This window comes from Panthera leo, chromosome C1 (genome assembly GCF_018350215.1).
Source record: "Panthera leo isolate Ple1 chromosome C1, P.leo_Ple1_pat1.1, whole genome shotgun sequence".
Lineage (NCBI taxonomy): Eukaryota > Metazoa > Chordata > Mammalia > Carnivora > Felidae > Panthera > Panthera leo.
In genome coordinates this window covers 6,049,491-6,067,939 of record NC_056686.1, presented here as the reverse complement: position 1 = coordinate 6,067,939, position 18,449 = coordinate 6,049,491, and the positions used below count along the sequence as shown (strand labels likewise).

The 18,449-nt window shown below is 40.3% G+C and overlaps 1 protein-coding gene and 1 long non-coding RNA gene across 5 annotated transcripts in view; one reads left to right on the top strand and one right to left on the bottom strand.

The window, feature by feature from the left end:
• RERE (arginine-glutamic acid dipeptide repeats) overlaps positions 1-18,449 on the top strand; it is a 423,275-nt gene that overhangs the window by 119,957 nt on the left and 284,869 nt on the right. The gene's annotated exons all lie outside the window — the stretch shown is intronic.
• Positions 10,930-12,031, bottom strand: LOC122226569. Its single transcript, XR_006205677.1, has 3 exons — positions 11,952-12,031; positions 11,528-11,598; positions 10,930-11,214 (listed from the first exon to the last, which is right to left on the bottom strand). It is a non-coding gene; the product is annotated as an uncharacterized LOC122226569 (long non-coding RNA).

Here is an 18,449-nt window from a genome sequence, read left to right as displayed (position 1 = left end):
CATTGCCTAATAAAATAACACAAGGCAGACATTTTAGAGACTTAACAGAAACTTCACAATAGTGTGGGAGCAGCAGTTAGAAGCTTGTATTTGTTTTTTTTCAACTCTGTAATTTAGTAGTGTTTAAAGTATTTTATAAAGATCTCTGGGACCAGTGAAAGGTGGTTTTCAGGCCAGAGCACTTGAGTGCTCATTGTACTCTGGCAGGCCCTGGCGCTTGGCAGGCGGCGCTTGAAATGTTATTTGATCTGGTTGCGAGATAGAATTGACTAAGGTTACACTTTTCCTTCCCCTGGCTGGTGAAGGCGATGCCTCAATGTAGTGTTCAGGGACTTATTTAAAGACTTAACCTACATTCATTCACTGTAGGAAGGGTTCCAGAAAGAGGCTATTTAAATTTTTGTCTTGTTTTTTTTGTGGTTTTGCATTTATGAATTGAGGCGAGAGCTGACGTAATGTATGTACCACTTCCTTTGTGTGTGTATGTTTTTTTTTTTTTTTTTTTTTATAGCCAGTGTTCCTATAGGATACGTTCCAGTCCGCGTGGTTGTGATTATTTCTGAAATGCTTGAATGTATACATATTCCAGATTCAGGTAACTTCAGCTGTGTGCCAGTTTATTGTTTACATTGTGTATGGGGGAGGTGAAGAGTGTCACCCTGTCAGTAAGGGTCAGGGAATTGCCTGTGTATTATGCAGACGAGCTTTTCGTTTCAATTACTGCAACTGTGTACAGCTGTTAGGTCAGAAATCATTGGCCGCCCCTTCAGGGTGGTTTTATCTTACACCGGAGGTTTTATGGACTTGTCTGGCTGTGTTCCTTGATCCCTCTCCCATTGCCACTATGCTTGCTTTTAAGCAAATGATAGAACAAGACAGGCTTTTGTTTACTCATGAAATAGTTTACTTGCTGGAGATCTATTTTTGGTTTTGAGGAAATTGGTAAAACATGTAATTTATTAGTAGGTATGACATTTACTATTCTTTTCCAAGGTCAGAGGGTTTTGTTTGCAATTGTGTAGTCTGAGTAGCCAGTGGAACCATCCATTTTAAAATGACATAGGAAGCCAGTATTTGAAACTCCGTCTCTCTCTCTTTCTCCCCCCCCCCCCACACCCACCCACCCACCCACCCAGCCACCCCTACCTGGTTTTTATTTGCTATTCTGGGGTTAGTTTGTAAAACAGTAATAACATGGCTAAACTGTTTCTCCCTGTCTCTTACCTCTTCTTACATTGTAACCAATGGACTGAGGGAGCCATTGACTAACAGCAGCTTGGCCAAGAACTGGGTAATTAATAGAAGGGTTTAGAAATGTCTGTCCAGGGACACGTGTGACCACCTTTAAATTTTAAAATGAGTTTTTGGCTCCACGTTATTGGTAATTATTTCAGATTGAGTAGCTTTGAGTGTTAGAATATAGGACTGTGACAAAGCCAGCCTTTTCTGGTCATAAAATAGATTTCGATGTGCATGACACATTTTTTTTTCTCAGTGGTCTGGTCTCCTTACTGTCTGCCTCTGTCTTGAGGAAATACTCACCATCACAGGCTTCTAAGACTGTTCCCTGTGTTTCTTAAAAAGGAGCAAAAGCCACAAGCAAAATGGACTGAAATCTGTTTATACATAGAGCCTTTTCCAGAGCCCCAGTTACTGATAGTGGAACAAGGAGATGTGTTGTTGGGAGGACTGCTGGAGCTGGGGAAGGGAGGTTGGCGTAGGCGGAAGTATTTTTTAACCCTTTGGAGAAATGGGTCCTTCTCAAAATTACCTGGAATGAGGAAAGAGAGTGCAGCATTTTCTAAAAAATATGCTAATTTCAGTTAGCCTATCTAGAAAATGTTTTCTTTAATTAAAAGAAATGAAAATGTTTAGATTGACAACAGCAACTGCCGAATCCAGGGAAAAATGGAAGTATCCCAGATCTAAACAGGTTATTTCAAAAGTTCATTCGTAAATTCATTTTTTTTGAGACCATATTTTTTGAATCCAAATTTATTAATGGTGATTAGGGTCATAGAAGTGCCCTCCAAAATCTATTCAAAAATCCTTGGTATAGTTGATATATATTTGTAATGGAAATAAAACAATAATGTTGGCATTTAATTAGCAGAAAAAGCGTAGTTGTACTCAATGTTTAATGCTATACGTGGAGCTCTGCTGGTCTGATGAATCAATTTTTTAAGTACAGCTTGGTGGTTAATAGCTGGGCTGCCTGAGTTCAGTTCCGAGCTTTACTGCTTACTCACTGTGAGACTTATATAATATGTTACTTAGCCTCTTTGTGACCAGGAGGAAAATGATCAGTCTATTTCAGAGGGTTGTGCAAAATTCTTAGGAATATGCCTGGCACATAATAACAGCTAATACTTAATATAGTGAGCACTAATTCTGCTCTAGGTACTGTTTTAGTTGCTAAACAAAAAAGAACGAAGCCCCTTAGAGCACTTACATTCCAATGGAGGAAGACAATACAAATTAAAGGGAACATGAGGATTCCGTGCAAAGATAGAACTTTTGGTCATGGTAGTGATTTTTAGAAGCTGAATATGGGAAGTTTAACATCACCCTTTAAAGCACCAGTTTTCTTTCTTGATAAAATGTGTCTCATACAACTAGATGGTGTATTAGCTTGCAGGTGGAATAAAGGCAGAACAGACTTTTTTTGGTAAAGGAAAAAAAATGGGACAGCAAAAACTTTAAAGATTGTGATTTGTCAGTTTAAGTGTTCTAACAGCAGAAGAGGAATGTTGACTTATGCCCATTCATAAAAGGAAATATTATGCAACCATGAGTTGAGCATCCGACTCTTGATTTTGGCTCAGGTCATGACCCCAGGGTTCTGAGAGTGGAGCCTGCTTGAGAGATCTCTCTCTCTCTCTCTCTCTCTCTCTCTCCCTCCCTCCCCCCTCCCCCCTCCCCCTCCCTCCCCCTCCCCCTCTCTCCCCCTCCCCCTCTCTCCCTCTCTCCCTCTCCCCCTCTCCCCTCCTCTTCCTCTTTCCCTCTCTCTCTCTCCCCCTCCCTCCCTCCCTCTTTCCCTCTTTCTCCCTCTCTCTCCTTCTTCTTCTCCTGCCCCCTCCCCCACTTGCTCACTCTCTCTAAAATTAAAAAAACATCATCATGATATGAAGAAGCCTTAATGTAAATCCCTGTAGAAAGCCATAGAAGCCAAACTGTTTATGCATCGTGATTCCAAACTCTGTGTACAGCCAAATGTATTCACAGAGGTTAAGAAAAAAGGTTAGAAACAGATAGACCAAATGATAACAGTGCTAATCTTTAGATGATGGAATTATGAATAATAACTTCATTTCCTTAGTATTGTTCTGTCTTTGCATACATTATTTAATCTTCGCAGGTTTAAATTCCTCTTAGGTGTATACTAGGTAGCTGAAGTTGATAGATTAAGCAGTTTGACCAAGGCCTCTCAGCTAGTGCGTGGGGAGGCCAGGATTCCAAGCCAAACCCTGACTCTATTCTTAATTTGACCAACTCTCATCCTAGGAGAGGTGACCTTTGTTAAAGGGCCTCCCTGGCCCTCTCCCCCACAGATGTGGCTCACATGGCTTTGAGATGTATCTATGCAAACCAGAGAGCACTCACTGAATCTCACGTAGGAGCTAGTGCTGAGGTCATGCGTGCACGTATAGTTACTAGAAAAGAAAAACCAACATGCTGGCAAGAGGAAGAAATGGAAGAACAACTTGAGAGAAGGAGGTCTGAAAGGTACAGACCAAAAGCACTTCTAAGTGGGCGGTGACAGGACACGTGCGTGTTCTAGGTCCTGGACTAGAGAATGAGAACCAAGAAAACTATGCAGGAGTCAGTGGAACCTTTGACAGTTTGGTGACAGCAGAACTCCCAGGAGGTAGAGAGGATGGCCAGTGTTGAAGTGAAACTACTTTGCCTTTGCTCAGAAAATGTGGAGGAGTTTGGCAGTGAGAGAAGGAGGTGCCAGAAGGTGGCTGGAAGAGGCCGCAGGTTAATCACAGTCATTGGTTGATGTTTTAAAGAGGTTAATGGCAATGGCATTCTGTAGGTAGGATTTTATGATGATTAATGTGACAGTTGTATTCAGGTTTGGGGATAAAATGAGGTAATGGATGTGAATCACTTCAGAAAGTAGAAAACATCTTAATTTCAGAGGATTAGTTAGAAGTACCTAGGAAGAGTTAAAAACTCTTTAAAGTATGGGAAATTCTTTACAAAATTTAAAGTATTTATGCCAGCAAAGATTTGAAATAATCACTTGGTTCCAAAATTGAACAATTAGATCTGTTTCTCTTGTCTTGTTTTCCGTAAACTGAATGAGCTTTTGTAGTTGTGGTTTTAAAAAAAGGGTCAGTTTATATATGACTGAGCTTCAAAGGAACAAAATAGCGTGAATATACTGTGCATCTGAAAGATTGTTTAAGTCAAAAGCCTCCAGATGGTGTGTGCTGCTGTGTTCACAGCTGTATTTACTGCAAGCTCACCAGATTATCTACTAATAATTTAAAAATAGCTGGTTGGAAACAGTGGTATATTCAAGTCTCTGCTGGTTTGGGACCTCAGCAGCAGTAGTGACTTCACTTGTATGCCTTTCGTAAATGCCAGTTGAAATTACTTCCTTTTGCTTTGCCTTCAGGATTTCTTATTTGGGGCAGCTTGTGTGTTGCATAAACAACCAGAGTGCTCATATACAGAGGCAGATAACCAGAATTATAAAAGAATTTTTTTTAGTGTTTATTTAGTGTTTGAGAGAGAGAGCGTGAGGGGGAAGGGCAGAGAGAGAGGGAGGCACAGAATCCGAAGCAGGATCCAGGCTCCGAGCTGTCAGCACAGAGCCCAACACCGGGCTTGAACACAGGAACCGTGAGATCATGACCTGAGCCACAGTCGGACGCTTAACCTACCGAGCCACCCACGTGCCCCAACCAGAATTTTTTAATGTGATCTCTTAGGAGCCAGATTGGAGAACGGCTCTTGATTATCTTTAAAAAATGTTTTTGTTGTTTTACTATCCTTCTGTCTTTTTAAATGGTTTTAAAGTGTTAAATATATTGAGTTGATATCTTACACGCATATAACGTTACATAGAGAACTTTCTGTATTTTTTGGAATTACCGACAAATACAACAACAACAAAAAAGCCCTTCAATACTCAAATCTACGCCCCAGGATAAAGGCTTTTTTTTTTTCTCTTACAGAGATTTAGTAAATGTTCTTTTGGAAGGACATAAATTACTAAATCTTAAATTTTTTGACCATACATACTATTATTTATTTGCTTAGTAATGCATAAATTAAATGTAAAACAGAGGAAAATAGTTTGAATTTATCTAGGAATTTTAAATATGTGACAGGGCTGGTAAGAAAGGCATACACATTTATTTATTAATTGACTAAAACTGCATAGAAAAACATATCTAGTTTGAACCTTTTGAACAATTATTTTTCTAGTTTTGGTTTTAGATATTTCATTCTTTTGTCTTTTTTTGTGTGTGTGGATATTAAAAAAAATTTTTTTAATGTTTTTTTATTTTTGAGAGAGAGAGACAGAGACAGAGAGCAAGCAGAGGAAAGGCAGAGAGAGAGGGAGACACAGAATTCAAAGCAGGCTCCAGGCTCTGAGCTATCAGCACAGAGCCTGACATGGGGCTTGAATTCGTGAACTGTGAGATCGTGACCTGAGCTGAAGTCAGACGCTTAACTGACTGAGCCACCCAGGTGCCCCTGGATATTTTAATAATTAGGAAAGTTAGGTTGAAGAGTTTTTACCTGTGTATATATTCTTTCTTTTGTTTTTTAATTCCCCCCTTATTTATCCCCTCTTCTTTGATCATCTACCCAGGCAATCTCTTCTTTCATAGGCTGTGCTCTTTCTGCAGAACGTAATTCGCACACTGAATAGGTAAGGGAATACTCAGTCGTGGGATGTTCACCTTTTTTGTTTTTTAAAAACATGTTAGATGTCCATGGGAAGAAGTATATAAATTAGTATTCACTCTCAAGTATGTTGGGGACAGAAGCGATTTACGTTTTGATCTTTGAATGGAAAGGAATACTAAAAAGTGCTGAACAAATGTAATGTCCAAAGCAGTTTGGCTTTTTTCGATAGTCATTTTCAGTTTTCTCAACAGGTTTGGGTTGATTGCATAAACATTTGTTACTGGATGAGTAATTTTATTGTATGTGATACATTAAAACATTAAAAGAATTAAAGCCACTATTTAATAAATTCAATTAATAGACTTTATTTTTTAGAATAGTTTTTAGTTTATGGGAGAATTGAGTGGAAAGTACAGCAAGTTCTCATATGCTCCCTCCCATTCAGTTTCCCCTATTATGAACATTTTGCATTAGTGTGGTACATTATTATGGTTGGTGAACCAGTGTTGATAACTTCTTATTAAACTAAGGTCTATAGTTTATATTAGGGTTCAGTCTTCGAGTTGTAAATCCTGTGGATTTTGACAAATGTTTCATAATCTATCTTCCGTTACAGTATCACACAGAGTAGTTTCATTGCTCTAAATACACCTTGTGCTCCACCTCATCGTCCCTCCCTCTCTCTCCAAGCCCCTTGCAACCACTGATATATTTGTCTCCATAATTTTGCCCCTTCCAGATGCCATATAGCTGGAATCAGAGAGTATGGAGCCTTTTAGATTGGCTTCTTTTGCTTAGCGATAAGCATTTAAGAGTCCTCAATGTTGCTTTGTGCCTTGATAGCTTCATTCTTTTTATCACTGACAGTATTCCATTGTCTGAATGTACTACATTTTATCCATTCACCTGTTGAAGTACATCTTTGTTCCAGGTGTTGTCAATTATGAATAAAGGTGTTACAAACATTTTTGTGCAGGTTTTGTGTGGAGATAAGTTTCCAGTGCATTGGATAAATACCAAGGAATGTGATTTCTGATCGTATGGGTAACAGTATGTGTAGGTTTGTAAGAAATTGCCATACTGTCTTCCAAAGGTTCTGTACCGTTTTGCTTCCCAGCAGCAGTGAAGGAGAGTTCCTGTTGCTCCGCATCCTTGCTAGCATTTGGTGTTGTCATTATTTTGGATTTTAGCCCTTTCTGTTTATTAAAAAATTTTAAATAACTACTCATTTCTCGTGTCAGCTGTGTTGCAGTTTTGATTTTCTCTCCCACTTGCCTTGGAGAGGGAGAAATGAGAACCATAAATATTATATATTACATGGGCCCATTTTCCATCCTGTAGGGGAAAGGCAAAACGGTATAAATTTAAGGAACAGTATAACCTGATTACACTTTTTAAAAAATGGGCATAATTCTTGTATAATGATGTTATTAGTCTATTGTTCATGTAAAATGTAGTATTAATTTTTCACTGATTCTATGCAAGTGTTATTTCCGCTTAGTTACCCTGTGTTCTTTATTTTGCAAAAGATTTCATTTTATTTTTTTCATTAAAAAATTTTTTTTAATGTTTATTTTAGAGAGAGAGAGGGAGGGAGAGAATGAGCAGGGAGGGGCAGAGAGAGAGGGAGACACAGAATTCTGAAGGAGGCTCCAGGCTCTGAGCTGTCAACAGAGTCCGACGTGGGGCTTGAACCCACAGACCATGAGATCACAACCTGAGCTAAAGTCGGATGATTAACCTATTGAGCCACCCAGGAGCCCCCAAAAGATTTCATTTTAAAGGGAAAGGGATGCTTTGAATTTTTTGAAATCCATTCATTCTGCCAGAGATCCCTTTTTGCTAATTATGTATAGATCTGAAGATTTATATTAATTTCTTTACTGTAAAACCGTTTATGGAATGGGCAAGGCACTCAGAAATAGGGAAGATTGGAGGGGCACCTGGGTGGCTCAGTCAGTTGGACGTCTGACTTCGGCTCAGGTCATGATCTCACAGTTCATAAGTTCAAGCCCCGTGTCGGGCTCTGTGCTGACAGCTCAGAGCCTGGAGCCTGCTTCAGATTCTGTGTCTCCCTCTCTCTCTGCCCCTCCGCCTCTCACGGTCTTTCTCTGTCTGTCTCAAAAATGGATAAACATTAAAAAAAAAAAAAAAGAAATGGGGAAGATTGGATTCTGTCCTTGGAGTTTATATTTAATAATTATTGGAGCAGTGACTATTGGAGGGCGTATTATGGGGCAGATGTTGTGCCCTTCCGAGATGAAGCTGCAATTACTTCCCAGCTACACTTATTTAGAGCAGTTTTGACTTTGCATGTATCCAGTTACTTACTAGAATTTAACATCAAATTAACTCTGCTCTATATCTACTCAAAGTTTTGGTTGTGAAGATGATTTGGATAGGCTCTCCTGGGGTTGTGCAGTTGATTAATTCCTGTCAGGAGTTCTTAACTCTGTGTTTATCAGCGTCTGGACTGAGTATCAGTACAAGCCATGATTTTTCCCTCAAAGTTAGTGAATGTTTGGCTACTTATCCACAATACCCAGTCACGGTAGTTTATGGAACTCCCGAATCCCATCCCTGGACCTCTCCATCAAGAACTGTTCTGGTGAGCCCTAAACCTCTGTTTGAATTACCTTTGCATTTCTTCTTTTTGGCAGATTTCCTTCACTTGAATAGTGTGGTGTGAGGCCATTGACGTATATGGAGCCCCGTGAACTTGATGTTTGTGTGCCCTGAATAGTTCATCCAGGAGCTTGTGGGCTCTTGTTCACCATGGCACGCTGTCCTTATGAGGACCAAGAGGAGAAACTTCTCAGCTCTTGGTACCAGAAAGAACGACCCCCCTGAGCAATGTGGTTTGCTTTTAACTTACGGATTTAGCATCCTGTGACTGATCAAATTTCCTCTAAGCTATTTGCTTATAAAATTTTGGCCACACGTAAGGAAGGTATAAAATGAACCTGAACACCTCATTCATGGTTTCAGTTTTTTTCTTTTTTTTTTTTTTTAAGTTTATTTATTTTGAGGGGGGAGGGACAGAGAAGGAAGGGATGAGGGGTGGGGAGAGAGAGAGAGAGAGAGAGAGAGAGAATCCCAAGCTCCAGACTTGATCTCATGAACTGCTAGATCATGACCTGACTGAGCCACCCAAGCACCCCGGTTTCATCTTTTTCATCTCTTTGCTCCAACCCCCTGCAATTTTCCTTTGTCCCAAGGAAAAGAGAAGCAATGCAGGAGGTGTAGTTACAGTTCGAGCTCTGTAGCCTGTATCACCCGTGAGACTTGCCGTGTGACCTGAGGACACACACCTCTTTCACTCCTGTGTCCTCAGAGTCTTTTTCTATAGATCATGCCTACTTTGTGAGGCTACTGTCAGGGCAAGGGGAAAGCTCTTAGAGCAGTGTTTTGTACAGGTGGATGCTGAATAAATCTTAGCTTTGTTATCATCTCCTTCCCTCATCTATTTTAAGTTTTCTATTGTATAAATCTCAGTAAGCTGCATTAAGTAAGACCCTTTTAAAAGTAAGATAGCCTTGAAATTTTCCCTGCTTCCTGTTTGTTTTTTATACAAAGGTTTAATTTCTGTCTAAAGACAGTCATTAAAGAAATTATATAGGAGAGTGCTGTGGACTAAATTGTGTTCCCCAAAGTTACACTGGGCTCTAACCCCCAGTGTTTTGGTATTTGGGGGTAAGGCCTTTGGAAGGTAATTAGGTTCAGATGAAGTCATAAGGGTGGCGCTCCGTGATGAAAGAGACCAGAGCTCTCCCTGTCCCCTTCTGTCCCCCCCCTCCCTCCAGTCCCCCCACACACATTGTGAGGACACAGCGAGAAGGCAGGGAACCAAATAGGATGGAATCTTGATCTTGGCCTTCCCTGCCCCCAGAACTATGAGAAATAAATTCCTGCTGTTAAAGCCACCCAATTTATGGTACTCTGTTATAGCAGCCTGAGCAGACTAATACGGAGTAAATTTCATACATACAGAGCAAAAGGTGGTCAGTGGCTTATCGCAGCAACGGAGCTTTCCCAAGTGAAGTGGGGATTATGCTTCTGTTTGCAGAAGGCTTTACGCCTACAGGACGGCCTTCCCCAACCTCTGGTTGGGTCCTCATAGCTACCTTATGAAGGAAACAGCAGATGCTGGCTTCTCAGGTTACAAAATGAGAGAGCCAAGCCTAGAGAAGTTAATTGAGCTCCCTGCATTCACAGTATCCATTTTGGACGTGGCTTAGCCTCTTACTAGCTATTTTTTCTTGCGTCTCTATCCCTTGTTCCTCCCATGACCATTCTAATCTTGGCAGTTCAGTCTTCTAATCTTTTGCTTTAGAAAGAACATAACCTTTATTTTTAGTCTTTGTTAGGAACATTATTTTCAAAGTGAAAAGAGATACCTCCCACTTTTTACATTTTAACATGGGAATTGAAACATCTATGGTGAAATTGTTGAATTTATCTTTCTTGTCTCCGGGAGAGTTTTTGCATTCTTTGGCCTGCTGGTTAGATTTGAAGTATAAAATTTCTGTGAAGTATCATAAAGCTAAAAAATGTGATGGTACTTGAAATAGTACTTGTGACATTTTATCCTTTTATTTCGGTCGAGGAATTGATTTGCATTCGGTCTTGCTGATGAATGTCTAGAATGTAGGTGTTCTTTGGAGTTATCCAGTCAGAAGACTGCTTGTGTTCATTTTAGGTAGGGTGATTTAAGTATGTCTTGAACAAAGGAATGAAACAGGAATGTTAGAAGCTATAAACTCTCAGTAGTTAAAAAGGAAAAAAAAAATCCAACTCACAACCCAACCCAAACTCCACCTTTCATTCTAAAAGAATTCTGGATCCCTGCAAAGTTTAATATTTATGAGCTGTCAGGACATACTGTATTTGCTCCATTTCACATTAAATTTTAACAGAGAAACTAAAAAAAAAATCAATTTTTCATATCCTGATGATAAAAATGATTCATTTGAGATGAAAACCCTGGAGTACATTTAAAAAACTTTATTGAGATAAAAATTCCATAACAGGCAATTCACCCTTTGAAAAAGTGTACAAATCACTGGTTTTTAGTATATTCTGAGTTGTGCAACCATCATCACAGTGTAATTAGGAATAGATTTTTATTTAGAAGTTTCTGGTGATTGATTGAATACTGCTAGGTAATGTTTTATGTGTAAATTTGTGCTTCTGTGAGTAAGAATATAACTTAACTCTCTATAGCTTTACTCTTACAAAATGTAACTGACTGAAGGCATTCAAAGGCAGCTTTTGTTCACAGTGATCTGACAGCGGAGTTAGCTCTGGCCCGAGGCTATTCAGTCCTTTGCTGACTGATGACTCCTTTAAGGTAGATAAAGCAGTTATGAATATGGTGTGAAAATGGGATGTAGTCTCTTTCAGCGTATTATTTGGAGAAACTGCAACTTTTCTAGAGCATTGTTCTACATTTGGTGCACTCAAAATATGTTAGACATTTGCCATTTTCAGCAGTTTGTGTTAAAGATTTTTTCATTTGTTAATAGAAAGGCAGCCAGCCCTTCTGTCTCAGATTAGGGGAATTTCTTAGTGTTGATTCCCAGATGGTTCATAAAATTCAAGTGGGCCCTTAGGCTGCTGGGTAATCATACTTTATTTTCCCAGTCCATTCACTCACCCAGGTTCCTAGATGACTCTGTAGTACTTTCTTCTTTTCTCCTTCGTCCCGTCTTCATGCTGGGTTGCCCGCTTCAGTGAGAAAAACCAGTGCAGTCAGAAGGAAGGTTCGCATACACCCACCACCCCATCGACTACCTTGCAGCATAGACCCCGCTTGCCTGGCTGCGTGTGGATGGAACAGCTGTTCTCAAGCTCTCCGAGGGCCCGGCCAGCCCAGCCCTCGGAGATGCCACCCTCTGCCCTTTCGAATCTTTCATGTTTCAGGCTCTATTGGATCATTCCCAACAGCATGCACACGTACTGCTTTTCTCCTAGCTTAAAACAAAAACCCAATCCTCTTTTGGCCCCATTCCCCTAATGGCTTTTGCTGGTTTCTCTGTGCTCCTCTTTGCAGCAAAGAACTCAACAAGAATTGTCTGTACTTAATTTCTCCAGTTCTCTTCGCCTCTCTCAGATCAATCCATCACCCATCATGCCAGAAGACTGCTCTGGTGAAGATAACTGCCGGTTTTTCTCTGCCTGGAATATATTTTCCCAGAATTCTGTGTGGCCTCGCGCTGAAGTCTCGGGGTGGGGGTGGGGGGGCTATATTGACCCCTGGTCTCTGCTCACAGTTCCCCTCACTCTGCTCTGTTTTTTCCCTGGAGTGTTGTCCTGTCACATAATACTAATGTATTTGTTTCCATTGCTGATTGTTCCTCCCACTAGAAAATAAAGCCCTGAAGGGCAGGGATTTTCATCTGTGTGGTCCACTGATGTATCTCCAGCATGTATAACAATAATTGGCACTGTTATAATAGGTGTCTGATAAATAATTTGTTGAATATCTGCACTGTGCTCTAGGATTCAGGGCTTTAAAACCGATTTAAATGAATGTAACCCAAACTTTTATCTCTAGTGCAGACCTGCTCAGCTGCCTACTTCACATCTCCACTAGAGGTAGGCTGGGGCAACCTTAGATCATTTAGTTTCACCTGGCACCTTGAAAGCAGACTTCAGAAGAGTGAGCAGGAAACAGTGGGTGCTTTTGGTGGGGTATCCTGTGGGGGGAACAAGGCTTTGGGGAGCCGTGAGACGTTAGGCACAGGAAAGCTCGTAGGAGAGGAAGCGTAACTACCTTTTTGAACGTTGAAAACAGTTCTGAACAGGACTCTACCAGTTAAAAGACGGTGTCCATTATTTAGTTGACGTTAATAACTTTCTAATTGTGGATTCCCTACAATCATTAGTTAGTAGTTTACTGTTTGATACTTGGAAATATGATTTTTAGCTTTCAAAGTAAGGAAGTACGAATATTTGCTATGGAAACTTTGATCTAAAAATATTTTAATTGCTATGTACTTAGCAAATATAAAATATTTTTTAGAAAGCCTTTCCATGTGTAATGGGTAAAATATTGGATTAGGGGATGTGTACTGAAAAGTTCTTCTCAGGATCGATCAAACCAGCCCTCTTAAAATCCTAACTTCAAATGTAGGGTTTTAGTGACCCACGGAGTTAGTGGAATCTCCTCCATAAAGGCCGATCAGGTCACATGGCATCATAATACTGAGGTGGCTTTCTTCAAATTGGGTTTAAGTTGGCAGTTACATTTACTAGCTACCAGTAAGTTATTAGATTTCTTGCTCATGAAACTCTTTGAAAGACTCTTACCCTTATAGATTAATGTATGTCAGTAGTTGACAGGACAATGCCGGGACACTGTAGGCAGACTTGTGAGGTAGAAAAATTACTAGTGATTTATTTTCTACACACTCAACGTACACACAGTTTAGTATCCTATTTCTCTAGGTGATGATAGAGATCAAAGGAACTTGCAATCATGTTTTCTCTTTTTCGGAACCAGAGAACCAGCAGAGCGATCCCATTTAACTTAATTTAGTGCTAGTGGTATCATAAAGGGAATGAAACTGTGATCACACCGTGCGAAGACAACCCGACTGGTCAGTGAAGAAATTTGTTCGTATTTGGTAGATGGAGCAAAGATGGAGGAATTTGCCTGAAGTGGTTACTTTTTAACTAATTGAATTTCCTTTATGCCTCCAGAACATTATGCCTCCAGAACAGTGCGTTAATGTAGGTCTGTTTTTAACAGTTTAGTATGTGGTAGGTCTGTGATGAACTATAAAGAGAGAGATCCAGTCCTTCGTTTACAAGTCTGATAATATTATCTTTCTTTTTTGGAACACTAAAATACTCCAGACTTCCTCCTCAGCGTGGTCTCTTGAGCGAGGACTGTGATTCCCATTAAACGGGTGAAAATAGCCGAGAGCTCGGGTTACTCCACTCACTGCCCCTCGATACCTAGTTTGATTTCCGTGTTAATGCTATCTCTTCTACATCACAGCCCCCAGACTTACTGGAGTGGATGATAAAGAAATCAACAGCGGACCACTGGCAGAGAGATTTCTATAGACCAAATGTGATAGAACAGGTAGAGAGAGGGAGGGACCGAAAGCTTATCCTTTGAATGTGGTTGATTTCGGTAGATGCCTTTGATGAAGTTTTGGGGTTATGGGGGGTTCGTTGGATCCGGAGCTCATGGCCGAGAAAGAATTCTTGAGGACGTCTTTGGTGCAAAAAGGTGATTTTATTAAACCATGGGACAGGACCCGCCCGGGGGCAGGAGGAGCTGTACTGTAAGTGTGGGGGGTGACCATTTTGTAGCGGGGGTGTGTGTGTGTGTGTGTGTGTGTGTGTGTGTGTGTGTGTGTGTGTGAGAGAGAGTTTCCAAAGAGACTTTCACATGCTAAAGACTTACTGGAGGCCTAGCTGTTGTCCAGCTGAGGTTGTTTTTCCCTCTAGCAAAGCATTAACATTAAGATAGTAGCGAGTTCCTGGACTTCAGGCGATAATGGGATCACCTTTTTTCTGGTAGACTGGTGGAGACTTAGCAGTTTAACCATTTGGTGTTTGGTCCTTTCCTGTTTTGGGGTAGCCTGGAGTGTCCGAGGCATATCGTAAAAGTCCCGCCTGGGGGTGTGGGGCATGGGGCATGCCGTTAGCCTGCACTTTGCCCTCAGCTTGCCCCACGCCCCCTCCTCACTTTGACCTTAGAGAAGATCCTCAGTAGGTTTATTTTGGTCATATCTAAATATATATTTTTTCTTTGTGTAAGGGGTGTATTAGAGAATTGTTTTGAGAGGTAAGATAATTTCACTGGACTTTTTCCAGTACTGTGTCTTTAAAAATGAAAACATTTAATCTCATTTCAGTTTTTCAGTTTCTCAGGAGAACCTCAGTTTGGTCTACTGGGTGTTGAGTTTTAAAATAAAGGGGCCAGGGAGAGTGTTTTGTTCAGGGTATGCTTTAAAAAAAATCAGTTTCAGCATTTAATACTAAAATACAAGGAAATGGGGCGCTTAGGTGGGTCAGCCGGTTAAGAGTCTGACTTTGGCTCGGATCATGATCTCCCAGTTCGTGAGTTCTAGCCCCGCATCGGGCTCTGTGCTGACAGGTGGAGCCTGGAGCCTGCTTTGGATTCTGTGTCTCCCTCTCTCTCTGCCCCTCCCTTGCTTGCACTGTCTCTCTGTCTCCTCAAGATAGATAAACATTAAAAAAAAAAAATACAAGGACGCAAAAGCTTGGTTTAGTGACAGTGCTAGGATTACTTTTACTTGTTTAAATTAATATTCCCTTGGTAAATAAATCATTTCCAGGTTCTTGATAGATGAATTTAACTGAGAACAGGTTACAGATTACTCCATTAATTTACATGAATTGCGCCAAATATGAGCATGCAGAAAAAGAAACTTTTTAAAATAGTGTTTATTTTTGAGAGAGAAAAAGACAGAGCATGAGTGGGGAAGGGGCAGAGAGAGAGGGAGACACAGAATCTGAAGCAGGCTCCAGGCTCTGAGCTGTCAGCGCAGAGCCCGATGTAGTGTCTGAACTCACAAAATGAAAGATCAGCCGAGTTGAAATGGATGCTTAACCAACTGCACCACCCGCATGCCCCCCCCCCCAATTTTTTTTTTTTTTTTTAACTGTTAGTAGACCTGGCTTGATCATACAGATTTTACCCTTTTCCTCTTCTTATGCCTTCCCTTCTAAGATTGCATTGATATCTTACATATCAGACATGGCGTGTTCAGGTTCTCTTACAATTAGCTAACTTCAATTGATGGAAAATTTATTATGGTTTTCAGAGCAATAGAAACAATAAGTAAAATTTTACTTAGAAGATAATAAGTAAATTTACAATTCTTTAACTTACCGGTTCAAACTTGAACAGGTTTTAGTTAAAAAGACTTGACTTGAAAACTGCTTAAATTGAAGGCATCTGTAAATTATGGATCGGAACTCAGAAGGTTAGCTCTAAATATCTGCACTAGTAAAGGAGTTTCTAATCCACTTTTGGTATTTACCTTCTGAAGGTGACCAGCTTGTCTTCCGAGTTCATTGCTTTTGCAAGAGCCAAGATGATGGTGATCTTGTCATCATGGGGGCGTAGGACTGGAGGACATGAGATTGAACTTGACTTTGATTGTCTTCTGTAGGAGCCGCAGTGATCATTTAGCCAAGTACTTTTGAACTTGATTATTGCTTAATTGACCATTTCTGTTTGTTTTTTAAAAGTCTGGTAGAAGTCGGTTTCTTTGTTTTGTGTTCGCTGTAAGTTCACTCATTGCTAATATACTTGACAAATGATTTCAAAATAAGCTTGTGTGTTTTAGTATTAATTTCATTGTGTGAAAGGGAGGAAGGGCTTTTTGTTTATGCCCAGGATATTTTTTTAAATGAGAAATGATTCTGTATTTAATCACACTGGCTTGATGATAACTTGGTTTTCTAGCAGACTTGTTAGTACTTAAAAGAGGATGAAGTTTTAATATGCCTAATGTATTATTTGGTAAATTAATTCATTGGAAATGTATTTGGTTACTGAAGTGTGCTTTAAAATGAAGGCTTTTGGCACTCTTTGAGTCATGAAAAATTTAAGTCCTGTTTTAGCACCACTGACTCTAATGGAAATTTTATTTAGTATCTGTCTTTTATTACTAAGATCCTCGAAAGCCAACTGTGAAAAACTGAACACCTAGTATTTTAAACATGTTAAATAGTATTGTTAACCTAGCTTTGAAAGAGGGCTATGGAAGAAACTCGTTTAACGAGTTTTGTTTTTTGTTTTTTGTTTTTTTTTTTTTTGAGCTTTGGTTTAATAGCCCCATGGAGCCATAGTTGTGACATTTTTTTTAATATTAAGTCAGAGAGGTAGATACACTTTGTTTTTTTATTTTCTGCCATAAATGAATATTTTTTGTTTTATACATTTATTGGTTTTCTGTCCAAAGCAGCACCAGTAACTCTGGGGGATGGTTTTCCCCTAAACTACAGCAGACAGATTGTCAAGTTATCATTGTATCATCACCACAGGTTTGTGGAAAGGCCCCTTCCCCTTGCTTCTCACTGTCTCTTTTTGAAAAATGTTTATTTATTTAAGTGATCTCTATACCCAACATAGGGCTCAAACTCACGACCCCGAGATTGAGAGTTGCATGCTCTCCCGACTGAGCCAGCCATCCCCCCCTCCTTTTCTCTTTTGGAGAGTTCAGCAATTTAATTTCTCTAGTCCTTAACTATAATCATTAGATCTAAGTAGTGCCCTTTGGTGCCACTCTTAAGCAGAGCATGATGGAAAAGTGAAGAACAAGTCTGGAGGGAGAAATGGGATGAGAAGGAAAAACGAGGGGGCAGAGAGGTACATACGTGAGGTGTTGAGTTGTGGAATGCCTGGAAAGCGGCTGCGGCTGCGGGGCAGTGGGGGGCGGGGTGCCACTTGGCTTCACTGGGCCCCCATCAGCTTTCTACTTGTATGTGCAAGCTTTGGTGTTCCCAATTACGCAGGCATTTGATACCTAAAATACTGATAATTTGTGACATTTGGTACATTTGGCTTATGAAGTTATTCAATTGAAGTTTGGTGAATCACTCTAATAGAGCTTTAGAGTCCTGTTCATCTTTTTTTTTTTTTTTAAGGTGAGGAAAGCAAGGCCCAGAGTTGGTAAAATAATAAAGCCTAATTTATTTTTTTCTTTTAAATTTTTTTTTTTAAATGTTTATTTACTTTTGAGAGAGAGAGAGAGAGAGACAGAGTACGAGCGGGGTGGGGGTGGGTGGGGGGCGGCAGAGAGAAAGGGAGACACAGAATCCAAAGCAGGCTCCAGGCTCTGAGCTGTCAGCACAGAGCCTGATGTGGGACCCGAACTCTGGACCGGTGAGATGATGACCTGGGCTGAAGTCGGATGCTTAACCGACTGAGCCACCCAGGCGCCCCTTTTTTCATTTTTTAAATGTTTATTTTTGAGAGTGAGTGAGACAGAGTGCAAGCAGGGGAGGGGCAAAGAGAGGGGGAGACACAGAATCCAAAGCAGGCTCCAGGCTCTAAGCTGTCAGCACAGAGCCTGACGTGCGGCTTGAAACCATGAACTGTGGGATCGTGACCTGAGCCGAAGTCGGACGCTTAACCGACTGACACACCCAGGCACCCCAATAGAGGCTAATTTCTGATTGATGTCTTTGGGCTTCACTAGTGCTCATTCTGCCAAACTATATAGCATTGTGTAGTTTTATCTCCTACTTTTGAATTTGATCTGAGACTCCTGATTCTTTGGATTGAATTAAGCCCTGTGAAAGAATCCGTGTCATTTCTAATAAAGGCTTGGTTTAAAAAACCTGATTGAGGCTGGAGTACCTGTGAAAAGTACATCCTTACTTGCTTCTATAATTTTTATTTTAGCTTCTGTTACTACAGCCAGCATTTTCTTAAATAATCGTTACATGCTTTACATTCCTGGATATACAGACATTAGGAAGTCCTGTGCTGTTATCTTTGTTTTGTAGGTAATATTAATTTTTATTGTCTGCACATGGGAATGCTTATTGTCAATACATAATAAACACTTTGACCCCAAAAGAAA